Here is a 19,861-nt window from a genome sequence, read left to right as displayed (position 1 = left end):
CCAATTATAATCAGTCAAATCATGAAAAACAATATATTTGTCTCAGCTAACACACTGAATCTTTGCTTCAATCCTGTTTTCTGCATCTTACAAACATTTCAAAGATTAGAATTAGGTTATCTCTCTACCTGAAAACAATTATTACGTCTCGTAAACTTTCTACTCTCAGACAGACATCTCCTCAGGAAATCTTTTAACTGGAACAAAGAGAAGAAACAGCACATTTCACCAGTTCTGCCATCCCTGCTGTGGCTACCTGTTGCTTATCAAACTAATAACAAAACCTTAAACCCTGACGCGGTCACTCCCTCAGATCCTCAGAACCATCTCGTTATTTCAAGATCTAGACGACACACCAGCTCACTCTATATCTTCTTTTAAATCCCTTTTAAGGAATAAATAACCTTTTCACAACAGCTCATCAGTGGTTTATTTGTAAAGTTTATTGTTTTGAGTTGTAAGTTGCATCTATTTTTGTTTTGAACTCTCTTATTGAAAAGCAGCTGCTCTGCATGGATATAGTTTTCCTCATTATGTTTTAGTGTTAGTAGCTAATTAGCAAAGAATTGTGCATTATTTTCAATTTGAAGTGGATACATGCAAGTCTGTCTGTTTATTTGTGTGATGGCTATCACTAATTAACTCTTAAAGCCTATATGGGTCAATAAGATTAATACAAAACAGCATAATTTCTCATGATCATTTAATTGTTCTCATCATATAATGCTCAGAGGAGTGAAGTAGTTTGAATCTTTAGATTATCCATGTGTGTGGATGCTAGTTGCACTGACTCCTCCTCACACTGGGGGGAACTCACATTTAATTTGTTATGACATGAATGAATGCATGATAAAAGCTCTTTTGAATCAAATGCACACCAGAAGGGGGGGATTAGCTCTGAAATTCAATGATCAGAGAAGAGGGAATCAAAAGCAGGCGAGGGGAAAATCCCCCTCACCTCCTCGGCAAACTTCACACTGAACACAACACATAAATAACCTGCACTGGAAAGAGCTGCTGCCTCCAAAGGAAATGTGATCTCATTAAAGCCGTCTACATTCGTTAGAAAATATATTTATTACACTCTACACTGGTAAGCACGCCACTGATCAAAGAAAGCAATGTCAAGAAGGTGTTGATGAAGATGGTGTAATGTCTAAATCCTTTTACTAAAACAAAGTGGAAGAAAAACAAGTGCAAAAATGTGATTATATGAACGACAATATCAGGAATGACATAAATCTTATTTGGGAAAATTTTATCATTATTGTTGCAAGTATTAGACTAATTATAGCATTAAATAGCTACAGTATATTTGTCATAAAATGCTCTGATGTTCACATCACAATCCATAAATGAATCCAAGCGGCAGCCTAATATAACCACTAAATGATGTGTAGCTCAAATTAGTGCCCTGCAGACACATATTACTGAGATAAGGCATGTACATAATGCACAAGGAAAAAAGCCATTACGAAGTGTGGTTAAAATGAAAGCAGAACAGGTGGGTGATGGGTTGTTGAAGGGAGAAATCTGCATAAGCAGAAATAACAGAGGCAGCATGAACAATCAGTAAACTGAGGCTTTCACACAGTGTAAATTGAGCAGAGTCATTCCCCATTCTCCTACTGAGCTGTGGGAGCCTGGATGACAAATATCACTCTCAGTACATGCTCATGTCATAAAAACATTTTCTGAGTTATTTCATGTGGTAAACTGTTGAATGAAAGTATAAAAATACTTTGAATAGTAATTTGTGTCTTTTTTTCCACAGAATAAATTGAATTATAGTTAAAACATCTGAAAATTACATCAATACTCCTCCTCCATCACTGAGAAATCCTGATTATATAAATATTCAAATATTTTAATTTCAAAAGTTTTACAGCTGGATGAAAGACGTCTCTGCTTTACTGGACAAAAATCTATTCTCAGTGCTTCAAGGCTCCACATCACACTTGTGCAAATTGCATACTGGACCACAAAATTATGCTTTTAGGTACACAATTTAATCTCAAGAGTTTAGGTGATCATCATTTCATCAGTCAACAGCAAAGTGAAGTAACAATAAGTAAAGCCCATTCTTCAGTGGAGTGGGACTTTAAAGAGCAACTTGAGTCCTATAAATTAGTATTTTAGCACTTTTAGTTCCCTTATCTCGAAGTCAATGAGTTTGAATGGGATTTTGGTTGGATGACTGAAATAAGGTCTGTGGTTAACGCAAGTTCAAGACATTTTTTTCCTATGACATAAAATATATAATCAGTAAATACCCCAGTCATGATTTCTCTAAGCATTCACGTCTCTTTAAAAACAACAAAACAAAACAAATCTAAAAAACCAAACTATTCAACAGTGACCCTTTATAGCTTTGTTGTGTTTATACTCGTGTTTTTGCAAACTATCACTTACTTTGTAAGAGGAAAGGCTTTTTGTAGAAGAGGTAAGAGATAAATCAAACTGCAGGTTGAAGTTTAGAGGTGGTGAAGTTGAAGTCATGTGATCATGGTGTAGTTCATTTATGGGCTCACATTGGCTTTTTACTTCTGGTGATTGTAATTAGGCTTTTAGCACACTTCTGAGCAGACCCATGACACCTTCAACCAGAGACAGCTGCTTCAGCCTGGTATCACGTTACTTTTATAAACTCTGAATGTGACACTGGTCGCTATCTTACCAGCATATTCTGGGTCCACATGAGGAGGGTAGAAGCGAAAGTTGATGAAGAAGGGGATGGGCATTCCATACTTGAACCACTCCACCACGTAGGGCTGGCCGTTCAGGGGGTGGGACACGTCGCATCCCAGGATGACGTTCTCTCCTGCACGTGCCGTCACAAACTGGGGCTCCTCTCGCACTCCGTGGGCACCTGGGCAGACAGTAATGTACAGGTCAACAATCCCAGGTGATCTACAGTCTGTGGCTCACGACCCAAGTCGACACACGCGAGCTACAGTTTACAGTATAAAACAATACGATGTGTCAATATTTAATGTTAAAAATTAAATACATAAATGTGCAAGTGCTTTCACACAAGTTCACACAGTTACGTTCGAATTTAAATCTTTTCACATTAGCTGAAACTCACACTCCAGCCCGTACGACATTCCAGTAACCACAACACAAACAGCAGGAAAGAAGAGATGTATAAGCAGACAGGTGTGATTTCCCATTCTCATACAAACTAAGTGAGTCGATAGTAGAAATGACTACTGTTATTTTACAGGGTTTGAGAATTACTAATCCTGTTTCTACGTAGTGACCCACACCGGTTTTCTAACACTGTCCAAAGTCCTTACAAACAACAGTTAGTATATTAGTGCTTTGCTTAAAGGATTAGTCTGGAAATACTCTTATTTGTTTTCTGTTCAGATTGATAACACTTTCATGTTATAATCCAGTTAGATTATTTTAGCATTACAAAGAGCGGAAAGGTGGAGACAGCTAGCCGACAGCTGTTTGACGGGGATGTTATGCACTGGACTATTTCTTGGCTCTGAGTAGTTGCCAGGTGACAATTGAATACATCAGGAAGTAGCTAGTCCAAGCCAAGAAGTAATCTGGCTCATATTTCCTGTGATGGTCCCACCTGCATCCACCCAGTTGACTTTAATGGTCCCATATTGTATGAAGTGGGATTTCTATATCTTTTTTCATTATAAAGCAGGTCTAGGTTCTATATTATTACAGTGAAAGTATCAAAGCACTCAGTCCATAGAGAAATGTACACAGCCTGTATTCACAAACGAAAACGAGCTGTCAGGACTTCTGTAACTTTGTGATGTCACAACAAAGCAGTCACCAGCCTCACCCATATATCTTCTTACGGGTCAACACTTTAAATAAAACACTGTTTGAGTGTAAAATATGGTACCCTCATTCTTAATATTCACACACCTTAGTTTTCTCTGTAGCTTACACTTTGTAATCTATTTTATCTTCATTTAATTTATTTTGACCTTTTGACCTTATGCATATATATATATATATATATATATATATATATATATATATATATAGTCACATGAGACAACAAATATACTGTGACAAAGGTTTGATTGATACATTATATGTATCAATGCACACACTGCACACACTTCAGTTTGTTTTTCTGTTTCTTTCAAGTCAGTGAAGCCAGTACTGAGGGTGGTGCTGCTGCTGGAGGTGACCCCTGAAGCAGATCTGTTAAATACAGTTTACTAATTCCCCTGCACATCATGGGTGTATTGGGATTTCTTGTTTAGATATCTGGTTTATTGGTTGGAATACATTCGTTTTTCGATTCTCTTGTTTTGGTTAATGGTTAGAATATTTTATATATATATATATATAATATTTAACTGTCTTATCTTGCTATATTTGTCCTTGGTAGTGGTTGTCTTTGAGTTGCCTACATTTCAAAAAAGGTCTGATCAGCTATTACATATGTTCACCTTTGTGTTCACTTTGTTAGGTCACTTCGGTCACTTTGTTCTTGGCAATTCACCGAAATCGACATTTAGAACCTCTCACTGCTCCTGCTCATGTCAGTTAATTTGCTTAATACTTTCCCCAATCGGTGCCTTCATGAACTGTCCCCTTAAAAAAATACTACCTCATGTTCAGTCACGTGCCTTCACGTGACTGAAAATGTGATATGGATATGGATGGCAATAGCACAGACACTGAGTCTCAGGCTATGTCCACACTAATACAGTTTCCTTTTAAAAAGCATCACTTCTGCTAAGTTTACACCTGGTGTCCACACGACTCCATCTCCTGATCGGGTCTGTCTCTACCAGACAGTGGTGAATGCAACATGGATAGCAACCAATTTATTTATTCACTTGGACACAAACACATTGACACAGTAAGCCGCAAATGTCAAAGAACGCATGACTCAAGCAATAAGCATCAAAGTAATCGTTCATTAATCCCGATCGAGATAAAAGTTTGACATAATCGTGATATTGATCGCTCAGTCACAGTCTGGTCTTTTCAGTTCAGTTCAGTTGTCATAGATTGAGAAACAACAAACTTTTTTTGGAACTTCCACCTTATGCCTCTGAAGCAGGATATTAAGTGTTAATCAGCGAGCTTTTGAGTTGCTAGTTGGTGGATTTTGTTACCTTTGAACAGAGCCGGGCTAGCTGTTTTCCCCTGGTTAGTTATTAAGCTAAGCTAAGCTAACCAGCATCTGGCTGTAGTCTTACATTTAACAGACAGATAGTGAGAGTAGTATCCATCTTCTCATCTAACTCTCCACCAGAAATATTTCCCAAAATGTCAAACTACTCCTTCAAGAACGCAGTCGTTGGGAAAAGCCATCTTTTCACCTTTTCACTACATCCCTCGCCTTTCATTGACAAGCTTGCTTCTTTAATCTTAAGACTGTTGTGACATCAGTCAGTTTGAAGTAAACAACACCGGTGTCTGCTGAGCTGATTCCAATAGTTTAACAGAAATGCCAAAGTGCACATTAGAGATGGTTCTGATTAGAAATAAATATATAGAAAGAGGGTCTGAAATTCACCTTGGAATTGAGTGTTTGTGTGTGATAATACAAACATGCTAAGCTACAAGTTCCATCAATCAAGATGGAAAAGACTGCCAGTGACAAATCCAATACCGAGTCAAGGCCAATGGGTTGGGAAAAGCGTGATAAATGGCACACGCAGACACATGAATGTGATCTATCTCGACAGAAGCTTTTCATCTCATTCGTCTGACAGAATGTGGGCAGACAAAAACACCAGAGAGGTGATGTGACAGTAATGCATCTGATGTTCAATCATATCTGGACCTTTAACCTTTTTCCTAAAAGTACACTCACTCTGTTGGCTCAGTGACGGAGCAGTCCCAGAGAAACTGCTATCTGTGGGCTAGCTGATGGACGGCTACATTGATCCAAGACTAATTACTGTGTAGCTTGGCTTTATGAGCGGAAACCTGGTGTGGTAGCATTTTACCAGTCGATACACTAATCAGATGTACTCACTGCTCGTCCCTCTGTAGCCTGTAAGGAAGCCAGGCAGGCAGATAGGTTCTTCTGCACACAAATGAAAGCCAACTTCCTGTATTGTCATAAGTATCTCAAGAGTGAAAGCAAGCAGAGTTAAGTTGTGTGTACCAGGAAGTGAAAGGACTTAATCTATTAAATCCACAAATAACTAAGACAAAGACAAAGTTTTGGTGTTGTGTTCTGTAGCAAAGTACAGCAAAAATGTCAGTCAGTGAAAACGTATTCAGAGACTGACCAAAGGATATTAGCTAAAACTGTTCCAACACACAAGAGAAGATGTTTCCAAACCACTGACTTACCCTAACCCTACACAGAAGAAATATTTAGAAACCTATGCCATAGAAAATGATTAGCAGTTGCATAAAGCTTCATTTACTATATGCTTAAGGGGATACACTATACCAGTAGTATCGATACTGCATCAACAATTCTAGCAAAGTTTGGGAGAAAAATCACATAACCATATACAGAACTGGGCAAAATTTTAGACACTAAAAGTAAAGCACAGGCAAGTAAAAAGAACAAAATCCAAATTAAATCAATACTTGCTGTAACCTTTTGCCCTTTTCCTTTAAAACAGCACCAGTTCTCCTCGTACACCTGCTCACAGATATGGATCCCTAAGGCAGCTGTAGAGATAGCACATGGGGACTGCCAGAGCTGTTCTGTTACAACTTTCCAAGGCTGGTCGAGATTAAACTGAGAGTGAATACAACTGGAACCAAACGGAAAAAGTCTGACATCGTCTCCTTTCTTAGTAACATGCATTTAGCAAAGCGATCTGCATGCAGCGGCTGTATGCAATACTCCAAACAAACAAAGAAAAAGAAATAAAAAAACTGTGAACACAATTACTGTGGGGGCAATAATCAAAACGTGATGTGACCTGATCATGTGCAATACAGTATATCCAACTAAAGCTGTAGTGGAGCGTCTCTCCAATCAGCTGGTAAATCTTAACTTATAAAGCACCTGCATTGCAAATGCAACATACAGTAAGCCATAAAAGAAACCTTGTTCATTTGAAAACTATTAATGTTGTTATGATTATCAGAGAAAGATGCTTCGCTTTTGTCCTACAAATGTTCAGAGTGGCCAACACTGGAAGATAATGGCAGACAGTGTTTTTAATGTCCAACATGAATAGAAATAATGGTGGAATAACAACAACTGACCCAGAACACATTGAACCAGTGTTAAATCAGTGTTTTCTTAATTCAGCACAACGTGGGAAACCGATCTCTGGCCATTGAAACATTATACATGTTTTTATTTGAATTTCACTACATTAGTTGGGCTTAAAACTTTTTGAGCCTCTGGTAGCTGGATATAATTTTTAAAAAATGGTTGCAATGCAATTATATTATACAGTCTTACAGTCATAATGTGACTGTTACGAAATCATTCTAAAGTAATATCAAATGCAGAACTTTATCTGTATGTGCAACAACCTCCAAAATCTAAATGTCACAATGTTAGTTTCTTTGTTTTTTCTTCGATGGGGAAAAACGGGGTGATGCAATAACACATGGCAGAGTTTGAAGAAACAGTGGCAGGAAGATAAACACGAATCATTGACAGGAGCATGAGACAGTAATGTTTTGGGTAATCTTAGTCTACATTTCCTCCAGCAGAGGTGCCACGTGTAAAAGCAAGAAAAGGGTCAGAGGAAAAACAGCTTCCTAAAAACACAATTACTCAGTGGATGACATTCTGCTGAGTCCCAACACTTGATGTTCCTCCATTTTGCAATTACCAGAAAGCGCACGCTGTAGAACAGACCAAACAAATTACGCCGCTGTAATAATTGAATATACATTCAAGGCCACGAGTAAATTCTCAACAGTGTTAACCCAAATTATCCGTCTTGACTTGACAGCCTGAGCTTTCAAATGCATATTAAGGCTGCAGCAAAGCATGAAAAGCTTCCACAGTCACCTTGAACTGAGGTCAATATGAAAAGCTGCTGGTTGTTTGGGTTTTGTACTAAACAGAAGATGTTTATCTTATAATTAGGCCAAATTGTGAATGTCAGTCTAATGGAATAAAAACACAGATTCAGAATGAAATGTAAATAAGCGAATACCAGGAGAGCCACGTTTCTCCAAACCCAGAGCTTAGAGCTACAGCACACATTAACCATTTCATCAGAACACTGCAGTCACCCTGTGAAATATATGTTATGGTACATCTTCAAGCAGATCACCACCATTACAGGCCCATAGTTCCTACACGACATACAGTACAGCACCCTCATGTACCATGTATAGAGTGCTACATATTATATCATGAGTGGCTGTGTGTACCAGAGGAAGCCTGTGGTTTCGTCATTTGATGTGCATGTGTGCTCTCATGTTTGCCGGCAGAACCAGATAATAACTGAGCTTTTCCCAGTGGTGAACCCCCCCGCCCCTGGCCTCTCTCCCCTATCTCTCTCTCTCACACACACACACACACACACACACACACACACACACACATGCATATGCACACACACACTACCTCAAGCAGCAGCGCTACATGTTGATTGGCTGCTGGTGACATCATCGCAGATAGCACGAAAACAGGCCCTTTGGAAGGTATGACTTCACTGTTTATAGCTGATGAGATGGAGAGGGAGCGAGAGAGCAGAAGACAGAGAGGAGAAGCGAAGCTGATTTGCTCACATCCACCACCACTCCCCCACCCCCCACCCCCCATCCCTTCAGCCCCCACTCCTCCATAAGGGTTTAGCTCATTTACAATCAAAGACCCAGGGGAGGGCACGATCGCAAGGTATAACCACTGAGGAGCACTCCAACACACACAAACACACAACCATGAGTGTAAGCAAGGTGGAAGAGAAGAGGGAGCTGAGTATTTGTGACTGCTACCAGGAGTATTGCAACACTGTGTAATGTAAATCTTGCTACTTTGAACCCACTATCGGATTAAAAGTATACCGAAAAGATGCAGATGTTTACCATTAGGGATTAGTAGGGATTAATAATTTTCTCCATTGTTAATAATATTACATTTTAGGGCTGTCACTGTTAAACTGTGACACCAAGAATCCCACCCCTTTTTATTTTATAATCCAAAAGGTCTTTGGTGTTGTGTTAGAGATCATTTTACAGACATGGAGAGGCCTTGACGATGTTAGCAATGGGACAATGGTGGAGCATAGAGGCATAAAATGCAATGAGGTGGGTTAGTTTGAGTGTCTCTCAGCTAGAATGACGATTGGTTGACCATCATGCTCTAATTTATCCATGAAGATCATTGGATAACACATGAGTGAGACCCTTGAGGAGGGAAATAGAAAAATGACTGGCTTCCTGTTTGAATTAAAACACTGGTAGTTTGCAGAGGCATTTATTTACTCACTTCACTTCTTTTGTTTTTCTAATTTTCAAAAAAAAAATAACAGACTGTGATATTTGAGTGGTTAGAGTTTTCTGCTTCATATTGTTTAAGTCCAGTACAATTGAAAATCTAGTGCGATTTACAAGTGATATTTGTCTCTATGTGCTGGGTTGTCAAAGATAAATTGTTCCTCTCTTATATGACAGTATAACACTACGTGACAGTACAAACAGGCTTATTGTCACACTGAAGACTCATAGAAAACATCCTTTCTATATTTAAACAAGGTGACAAATAAAATTGCGCATTAAGATTCAGTGAGATGCAATAAATAAACAACACAAGTATGGCACATCACACTCCAGCTCACTACTTCATCTGAGACTCTGTGTTGGCACTTAAAACAGAAAGTAAACTCAAGCTTCCCCCGTCCCTGTCTCAGCTGGTCCCCTGGCTCGTCCCTGGCACCATCTATCAGTGACAACTAGCCCACTCTGATAAGTGCCAACCAAAATAAAAAATAAATGAGATTTTTACACAATACAACATAAATTATTGATTACTACAGCAAGGCCATGCATTATCATACAGCCTATCATTCTTGCACCTGCACTTAGTCTTCGTGTATCTTATTCGCACTCATACTGCGTTGGTAATAAAATGACAGTCCAGTGAAATTAATGGAGGTATTAATAATGTTGCCAGCGACCACAACACAGAAGAGGTCAGCTGATCAGCGTGTCAGCAGCAGGGTCACTTCAATCCACTTCAATTCCTTTACAAAAACTAGTACTAGCGGGTGCACAAAACATTTCCTTGTCTGTCACTTGGCGTCTAAACTCCGTCTCCATCTGCTTACAAAATCCTGAGGCTTAAACTAAGATGGAGTTTGCACATTTGAAACCAAAAGACCAAACATGCATTCTATGGCTACGTCCACACTATTACTTTTATATTTTAAAACGCATCTCCTCTGCTACGTTTACACTTCCCATCCACACTACTCCGGCATTTCCGAGCACCGAAAACAGAGACTTTTGAAAATGCGGCTGCGCCCATTTTAGTTTGAAAACTGGGGCACTGTTGTCTGGACGGGCGAAGACAGAGACCTTTGGAAATTATGATGTAGACATCATTGTTGACATCATTGAGGTTGTACTTAGCCACAAAAGCTAATATACAATGGCAATGCTAACATGCAGATGTTTAGCAGGTATGATGTTTACCATGTTCATGGGGCGCCCCGGTTGCTCACCTGGTAAGGCTTAGTCTGAACCGCAGCGGCCCGGGTTAGGGCTAAAAAATAACCTAACCAAACCAAAATAAAAAAAGTTAACCATATTCAGAGTTTCAGTGTAACATATTAGCATGCTAACATTTGCTAATAATCGCTAACCACAAAGAACAGCTTGTGCAGTTATACGAGAGGAAACATGAATACATATGAAACTGACATTTTGACCTGATGTTGGTGCTCAAGGAAATGTCAAGGGATCACCAAACTTATTAGAATTCATCATGTGCACGGCATCGCCTCTAACAATCCGTTCAAATGCTGACAAGCCATTTCACACTAAACCACAGATGTCAACCTCACAGTGGTGCAGGGGATTAACAAAGTCAGTAGGATTCATCTTCTGTCTTCTGCAAATTATGCCAATCCATCAAATATTTGTTGAGACATTTCAGTTTTGTGGACCAACAGACCGTCCAACAATGCCCCCCCCCCTAACTTACTAGTACAAGTTTGTGTGTAAAGCTGACTAATTCCTAGTCTACCGTAGAAGAACATTTCCTCTCTCTTTGTCACGTGGCCTCTAAACTCCGTCACCATCTGCTGCCAAAATCTCAAGGCTTAAATCTTGGGGCTCACAGTTATCCAGCGGCTACAAAGGAAAGCTTTCACAGTAACTCACAGTAAGTTGCAAAGATGTATTTCTTTTGTCTGAAATGCTGATGTTTGTATGTGTGCCCCTGATCATCCTAAAAGAGGTACTTAAACAGACTACTAATAAGACAACTGAGTACAATATATATCTACATTTAAGTTCAAACAGGGAATTAAAAAAAAGAAAACAGTATCAAAACAGTTTCCCCACCGAAAAGCATTAGAAGAGGCCATTAAGAGCTTCTATTCCCCTGCATGAGATAAAAGACAACTACATTACAGTTTTAGATCAATAAAGCAAAATGTGCAAACCAGGCAAACTACAGTATATTCACAGTGCAGATACTTCTTGCAGGAAGAAGGAATCTATTTGGCTGGGGAAGTGAGTGAGAATATATTGTGTGTTGAACACAAAGGAGAAAAACAAGAAGCAACATCCAAAAAGTCAAAACATTTTGCCTATAAGCTTTGGGAAAACTGCGTTGCTCATTTGTATTTGTCAGCTTGTGCTACAATCCTCAGATATACCAGGGTGGCTTAAAACACTAATACTACACCAAAGGGTGGGAGACTTGACCTAATTCTGGGTTCCTACTCTCAAGCAAGCGTCCCTCATTATTTGGAATTCAAAGGAGATCTTACCAGGGAGCAGCATCTGATCCCTCCTGCATCACATGGACTGAGGGAAAGAAAGGCTCTAAGTTATGGTGTTGGGCGCCTTTATATTTCTATACTGAAAAGTTGAGGGAGGAGTCTAGACAACAAGAAAACAAAGTTGATTTTCAAAGACATTTAATCCTGGATGCAATTTCCATTTGTTGTTGGCCCATGCAAACAACCAGACACGGGGCGAGGTGACTCTGTCCGGTTTCTGTCAGGCAACAACTTTTAAAAACAGACTTAAAAACAGCCAGTTCTATCATGGTGCAGCTGTCAACAAGTATTTTGTCAATTAATCCTGTCCCTTCTGCATGACCCAATTCTACTGTTGCAGTGTGAGGGCATATTCCAGAGTGATATTCAGATTTTACTGTCACAAAGATCCCGTAAGTGGCCAAAGAAATAACTGCTGATGACAAACGATTGTACAATGCATCCCTCAACAGTCGCAACAATTGCATCCAAACAGCTGTTGGTTCTTGAGGTGTGCTAAAGATTCACCTTAACCTGTAAAGCATCTATGCAAGCTGTTCTGTCTTACACATATTGCTGCTGACAGCTCCTTTAATGGAATATCCTTGGCCCTTTGCCCTCCAGGTTTACCCTGCAGTTCCCTTCACCTGCTTCCTTTCCCGACCACAGATGTCCTACAATTGAAATTCATTGCCTGTGATATTCTATTGTAGCTGCAGGAAAATTCAGACAGACCAAATGGTTCAGACAAGAAAAGATGAAAACAGGCAAAGTCGTACGGTAAGAGCCATAATCTTAACAAGTTTCTTACACTATTTTGTTGATGTGGCAGCCAGGGAGCAAAGTTCAGACCGCCATTTCAACTTTCATCCTTCCTAATGAATTGACTTAATTGAGTAAAAAATTTTTGCACAAGTTAGAAATCTGCTGAGAGCTTATAGGGGTCAAATGTTGGAAAGAAATAATGTCAAAATAGAATAATCCAAGCATAATTATTAAGATTCCAGTTAACAAATATATCAAGGTTTATTATTTTTTAGTTTATTAGACAATATAACTTCGGAACAGTGTTTTTAAGAGCCAGTCCCCAATGTGTTAATATTTCGTATGTGCACATGCATGCACACAAGAACATAGGTTAATATGCAGTCCTGCTGGTGGTTTCCAAGTATTCTGCAACAGTTCAAGGCCAACATCTTAACATCTAAACATAATTTTATGCACTGGATGAAGCCGCAGATTAATACATGGTATAACTAAATGGTTCATATTAGCAATATATTTTTCCTAGATAGAAATATTACAAATGTTTGATAAATGTTCAATATAATTATTTTCCTTGCTGAGATAGCATGCATGGAAAATAATGACAAACTGCCAATCATGTCGCAGGAATAGTTAGGTTGCACAGCAAGAGGTATAAATTCAGGGCAGCACATGGTATTGCTTACAGATACAGCTGGAGCAGAATAAGCAAAAAAGTATTTTTTTTACAGTCAGACAAAAAGCATCATACACTGCAAGCTATGCTGAAGACGTGCCATCACAGACAGGACACACCACAAACCTGTTTCACCCTTTGAAACAATATCAACCATAAGAACACGCAGAAAGTAAGAAATTGTAGCCCATGGCGAATGTTGCTGGTGGACTGTCGACAAGCAACAGGCCAGTAACCAGTGAGACTACCCAACAGCGAACGATCGTCTAAGCATTTTCCAGCACCGTTCCCTATGCCAAAAAAACAAAACAAGACATCACAAAAGCAATTGCATATTGCATTGCAAAAAACACACCTCCCACTAGTACTGTTGAAAATGGGGGATTCAAGAAGCTTATCAGACTTTTCTTCACTACTACTTCTAATATGTGAACTAGTTGCATATCTGAGCCTTATTCTGAGCCACTATTCACTTAACAACATCCTCCAAACGCCTTCCTTTCCTGAAGATCATGTCAGCAAAGTCAGTGCCCCAGGTGTGACTGAAGGACTTGGCCCCTGGGGGCTGATTTAAGACTAACAAGTATGTATTACAACTGACAGCAGGTCAAATAGTAAAGGCTACTTCACTCTACAAATGGAAACAGCTTTAGTGTTATGAACATCGACTCGTGTTCTTGAGGGGATGAGTGTCAGATGACTGTAGAAAGTCATTGTTGGTTAGATTATGCTATTTTACCCACCTTTCTTATATCATTAACTCATTGCAACTCCATTAAATGTGGCTTTACTGGTATGAAGTCCCACAATTCGTTGCTAAAGCTGTCGTAATGATAAAGATGATGAGGGTCTATTTGGAACTGAAATACATGTAATACTGATTTAAGTATTTGTATGCTAATATGTCTGTTCACAATGTTTTTAACATATTGTGGATTTTTCTGTCATATTTTCTCTTTGCTCAGAAATGTGTCTATTTATCATATCTATTTCCGTTTCTTCCTCAGAGTGAGTGGGGAAGGACAAGATGGTGGAACGAGCTGTGGCGCTGTGTAAAAAAGTTGTGACTGGCGTCTCCTCCTGGAAAAAGAAAATAGACCTGGCTACGCCTCAGGAAGAGCTTAACTTGCCCCCGCACAAGCTGGTGGGGTAACACATGATCACCTCTCAGGAACTCACCGATGACAAGAATACCAACTACTCTGTGCCCACCGGGCAGGACATGGATTTGCTGGAGTCCATGAACGAGGCCATTTCTGGAGTTCAGAGATTGACTGAATAATACATGTCTCCTTCTTTGAGCCTGTGCTGCACCTCTTCAGAACAGAGGTCCCAGTCTCAATAAGAAGTATGATGACCAGACAACAGATGACCTGCTTGACATGGCATCCTTTGTCGATCCATGTTTCAACACCCAATATATCAAGCCATACAAGATTAAGGTCATCAAAATGAGCTGGGTGTCTGAGATTCTGGAGTCAGACCAAAGCCCATCCACTTCACATGCTTTATACAGAAGTAGTCAAGGTGGAGGGAGAAGCTGCTCCAGCTCTACCTGCCAAGAAGACTCACTGATATGCAGTCAGTGGGGGACGGGGATTGGTTTTATTTATTGACATTATCCTTCACAGTCTGGGCCCTGTTGCATGTTTTCATATCACATTGCAGCACTAAATTGTTCTATTAAGATATTTATTTTGATGTTGAAAAAAACATTTTATCATAATTATTTTGAATGTCCTACCTCAAATTTGTGAAATGTTTTGCTGTTTGACAAATGTGTCATGTTCTGAATAAATGTTGTGAGTTAAACACTAAACTTCATTCCTATACTCACCAAGAGCTGTCTCTGGTGGTGGAAAGCCACATCAATGACTCTTGTTTTGCTACTGAATAGCATGCAAACAGCTAGCCCCAGTCCGTCTGTTCACTTTCCAATACCGAGTCAGTGTACCATCCAGGCAGCCCTGAAGAGGCAGCACTGCTGAGACGTATTATAACCACTTCTCTTGTAAACGCAATGATGACCAAAGCTCTTGGCAAGACTAGTAAATAAACAGCTGTCAATGCTAACGTTGGCTATGTAGCAATAGCAAAACTTACAAATAGCTCCTTTGATCCTTTGGTCTAGAGGATAGGACCATTTCCACAACAGTTTTCTCTCTCTAGCATTAGAGGAGTTTGGAAAACCCAAATATTTCAAAATAAAATACTTATCTTGTGTTCCAAAAAGACATATGTATAGCCTGTTAAAATGCTGTCCCAAAAAAATGTGCTAGTAAGAGTGCATTTTAAAAGAGGTGGTTTTTAGAGAGGTGGTGCTTCAACTTTTAAACCTGTTGCAGGCCCCTACCTACTGTAAGAGTCTTAGATTTTGCCATGGAGTGTTTGTGAGGGGGACAAAGAAGTGTTTTTGAGCCTCTTACCTCCTGCTGACTGGCTGGAATTAAGGTCAGATGGCTGAGTGTGGATCAACTCAAGTTCAAGAATGGTCACAAGGAAGTAAAGGAAACTGACTGACTGATGCAAACTGAGTGAATTTGATGAACAAGTGCCTATTTCATCATTAGGACTGTCAGTAATATTTCACAATAAACAGTAACAAGAAAGTAACATAAATTACCTGCTGCAGCTGCGTATGATTTATCTATCATTACATTATTTTGTATTACACCTGCACGATACAGCTTTGGTTGAAAAGTTGGTGTTCAAATTTGTTGCATTGTGCATATAAAAAATGCATCTAACCCTGAAAAAAATACTGCTTTCACACCTGCTGCAATTGAAAACTCTGGCACATCTGCAATTCACTTGGGAAGGTGAGAACACCCGAATCAAACTCTGGGCTGCCACAGAGAGGTAATCTTGGAGCACTTCCAAGTGAAGCCTAGAATATTATGTGAGGGAAAACTAATCGGAATAAATGTTGCACATTATAGGCTAACTTTGTGGTGATGCGTTCTTGTCAGGAATGGTGTACACAGACATTTTGCATCTGTCCAGCTGTTAGTGTGCGTTCAGCTTGCCTCACTTGTTTTCCCTCTAAAGAAAATGGGAACAGGTCATGATAATATTACACCTTTTCATGTATCCCTATTGTATGGGATAGCAGCCATGAGAAAGAAAGTATAAATACATATTGACATTCACACTTGTGCTCATAGCTGGAGAGATTAACAGTGCTGCTCAGTATTTATTATTGAGACAACACAGTCCTTCCAAATGAATATAAAAATCTGTACCGACAGACCATCATAGTCATTATCTGAACTGGTTATGTCACACCACTCAACAACTCTCAGGTGGATTTGTTTAAATACAGTTTTCCACATCTTGACAGCACTTAAGAATGTTTCAAGTCTCCATTCAAAAGTTACATATCAAGATTTTTTCTTGCCCTTGGGGAGTGAATTCAGAAAGTATTCAGGCCTGTATGTTTTTTTTTCATATTTGGTCTGTTGCAGCCTTAGGCTAAACTCAAAAAAAGAAAGGAGTCACAAGGATCAAAGTTCTCAACTCGAAACGCCTCATTAGGGGTCCAGACATTACTTCCTGGTCCTATTGACATCAATATGTCTCTTAGTGCTGCCCACCTGCAAGCAGGACAACCCCTGCAAGCTTGCCCGCCCCCACACAAGGCACAGCACATAGCTACTTGAATGAAGAGTTTTCTTAGGTTTTGTAGCCATGCCGAAAAGACACCATGTTCTTAATTGACTGGAGAAATCTATTTTTCTTCCCAGGGTTCTTCACTTCTCCAAACACTTCAAGGAGGTCTGTTCCAGAAACCACGCACAGTGAGACGCTTCATTTTCACAACGGTTATTTCTGTAATTCACACTTAATGTGGCCAATCGGGGGACCCAGACTCACAGCGTGTCAGTCTGCATTATCATTGTGGATCCGTGATGTTTAACCGCGTTACCGCGACCCGGTCACGTTAGTAAATAGCAGTATAGCAAAGATATAAATGCTTAAACATTGGTCAATATTGACATGCTATACTTCATTAGCTTGGATAAATTATCCATAATTTAACCGCTCAGTTCAATGCACTTTAACTATGCCCGCTAAAGTTAATCCATTCGTAAACCAGCTGGATGTGAAGCGGTGGAGACTCCCTACCTCTCGACTGTCTCTTCCTCCATTATTTTTATTCCTTTAGTTCAGAAGTGTCCACACATAAAGAATCAAAAGTTAAGTTTTTCATAAAAGTATTCCAAGTTATGAATATTATCATCTGAAGTTTTTGCAGACTGTCCATCTTCTTGATTCACAGCACTCTCCATATTTCTGCCTCTTCCCTTACTCCGGCATCTTCTCGTTCAGGATCAGACTCTTGCCCAAAATGATAAGGTAGAACCGAAGCTGCATAACTGCATCTGGAGGTAGATGAATATTACTAAGGGTATGAATGTAATAGGCCTGTGAGGGTTGAGCAGTCTGGTTTTTCTGCGTTGACGCTACTTCCATACAGCATTTATTAACATAACATGAGTTATATCATATCAGTCTTTGCTGCCCCATACAGGACGCTCATACACCCCAATGACGCATGCACAGCTCTATTCAAACAATGGTCCAGCCATGATGTAACATGTCATGCCAGGCCTCACTTACGTAGGTGTGACAGAACTGAGACATATCAGTGTATTGCAATATAGCGGTCAGCACCAAGCCAAACCACATTTATTAGGTGTACGACAAAACCTGAATGGTCATTTATCGTGACTAGTGTGGCCCAGAGCACCAGCAGGCCCACTAATTCCCCCCGCAGCAGGTGCAGTGTTTGACCTGATAACTCTTACTCATACTCACGCCGCACAAATGCCCCTTCTGTCCCAAACCCCGAATTGTACATATTACCAAGTTCATGGTATTTAGCAAACACTTAAAATGAGCCATATCTACTGTGTAGAGTGTCAGTATTTTGACAGGAGTGGGAGCAGCTGACTGTGCATTCCTACATGCTTTTTTTAATACATCTGTCCCATTACATAACTCCTAACTTAACTGTAATGGATTTTACTTAAGAGGGCAGCTGGTGTCCTGTATTTTCAGTGAAAACCACTGGCTGGTCTTTTTGGCTGCCTCTGAAGATTACTTTAAGGCCTGATATAAGCTTTGATCAAAACCCTCCAGTAAACTGATTGTAGATGTAATTACAAATCAGTGGTACTCAGCTTATATATCACCTCAGTGATAGTTCATGTGTCTGAGCATTTTCTTCTCTATCATTAATATCGCTCATGTACCACGTCTTCTCACAATGATGCAAGCTCTTTAATGTAAGCAGGTGTTGGTGTTGGGCTACAGTTAAAGGTCAGACCTGGGGCAAGGCAGACTATCTCTGCTGCTGCCTCATTCTCAAAGAAATCATTAGTCCAGTTTTCTTCAGACACACAATTAACCTATATCTACTGTAGATGAGAGGACAGTCAACTCAGTTTAGACTGTTTGGTCCGCTGCATGGGAAACAGTAGCCGGAAGCTCAGTGGAACAGCTCAGGGTTGTTCTTTGCAACTTAACGGCGATTAACCACACACACATTTGCTTAACAAACTTGTTAGTTCATAGTCCCAAATCTTTTCTCATGTAAAGCCAGAATATACTGATGTGGCTCTGATTCTCTGAGCAAGTAATCCCAGCTACATGATGCTGAAATTATGTATTGAATGAGATCCGGCTTGAGGCTTAACACTTTTTGTATTGTATTTGTGTTGATCCATAAGAAGATATATTTGTGGTTTTAAGAACCAAAAGTCACCACAATGTAGTTTTACATCTCTCTCAGGCTTCTCTCTGGAGCTCTAGTAACAGGTCGGTGAGCCAATCAGAAAAGAGCCTTAGGGACATGGCTCCGGGCGGTGACTGCTTTGTTGTGACATCACAAATTCATAGTAAGTCCTGATGGCTTGCTTTATGGCTCTGTTTCTCAATATGGGCTGTGTGCATTTCTCTGTGGACTGAGGACTATGATACAGTCACAGCATTAATATAGAAAACTAGACCTGCTTTATAATCAAGACATGGAAATCCCGTTTGTTCCAAACGGTTCCACTGATCCACAGGAACCCTGTAGGACGCTCTTCCTGCTCAACAAAGTACAGTAGCCTACAATCAAGACCCATGTCAGTGTGATGACAGGTTTACACTTGAGGAGTACAGTTCCTGAGGTTTGTATGTATACTGTATATGGTTTATATGATTGAAGTGATAAATGCCTCTCACATTATGATCTCATACACATCAATAATGTCTGTTATACATGACAGATAAACAGATGTATAAAAATACTGCTCAGACCAAATGAATGATACCTAATCTAAATAAACTTGAATACATTATTTCTCTCAACAGACACTGTTCATGTACAGCTGCTAAAATGTCAACAATTCTGTCCTTGAATCTACAGTTTAGCAGCAGTGGCCTTCACGAAGAGACATTTAATCAATCCAGGACATTCTGCCTTTGCAGAGTGTCGCTGACATCTGGCAGAAAGCAGAGGGAACACTTGCTTTGAAATAAATCTCTCTCTCTCTCTCTAGTTATA

At 39.7% G+C, this 19,861-nt stretch overlaps 1 pseudogene across 1 annotated transcript in view; it reads right to left on the bottom strand.

Annotated features, from left to right (window-relative positions):
- Positions 1-2,677: 2,677 nt before the first annotated feature.
- Positions 2,678-19,861, bottom strand: part of LOC147818480 (protein turtle homolog B pseudogene) — a 32,820-nt pseudogene continuing 15,636 nt past the window's right edge. The window contains exon 2 of the transcript XR_015437931.1: positions 2,678-2,869. The product of XR_015437931.1 is annotated as a protein turtle homolog B pseudogene (transcript). The remainder of the gene's footprint in view (positions 2,870-19,861) is intronic.

Source organism: Seriola lalandi, unplaced genomic scaffold, assembly GCF_002814215.2.
Source record: "Seriola lalandi dorsalis isolate HSWRI2012SDOR001 ecotype SW California unplaced genomic scaffold, Sedor1 jcf7180002054577, whole genome shotgun sequence".
NCBI lineage: Eukaryota > Metazoa > Chordata > Actinopteri > Carangiformes > Carangidae > Seriola > Seriola lalandi.
Note: the sequence above shows the minus strand (reverse complement) of the source record. Positions and strands in the feature narration are given on the sequence as shown.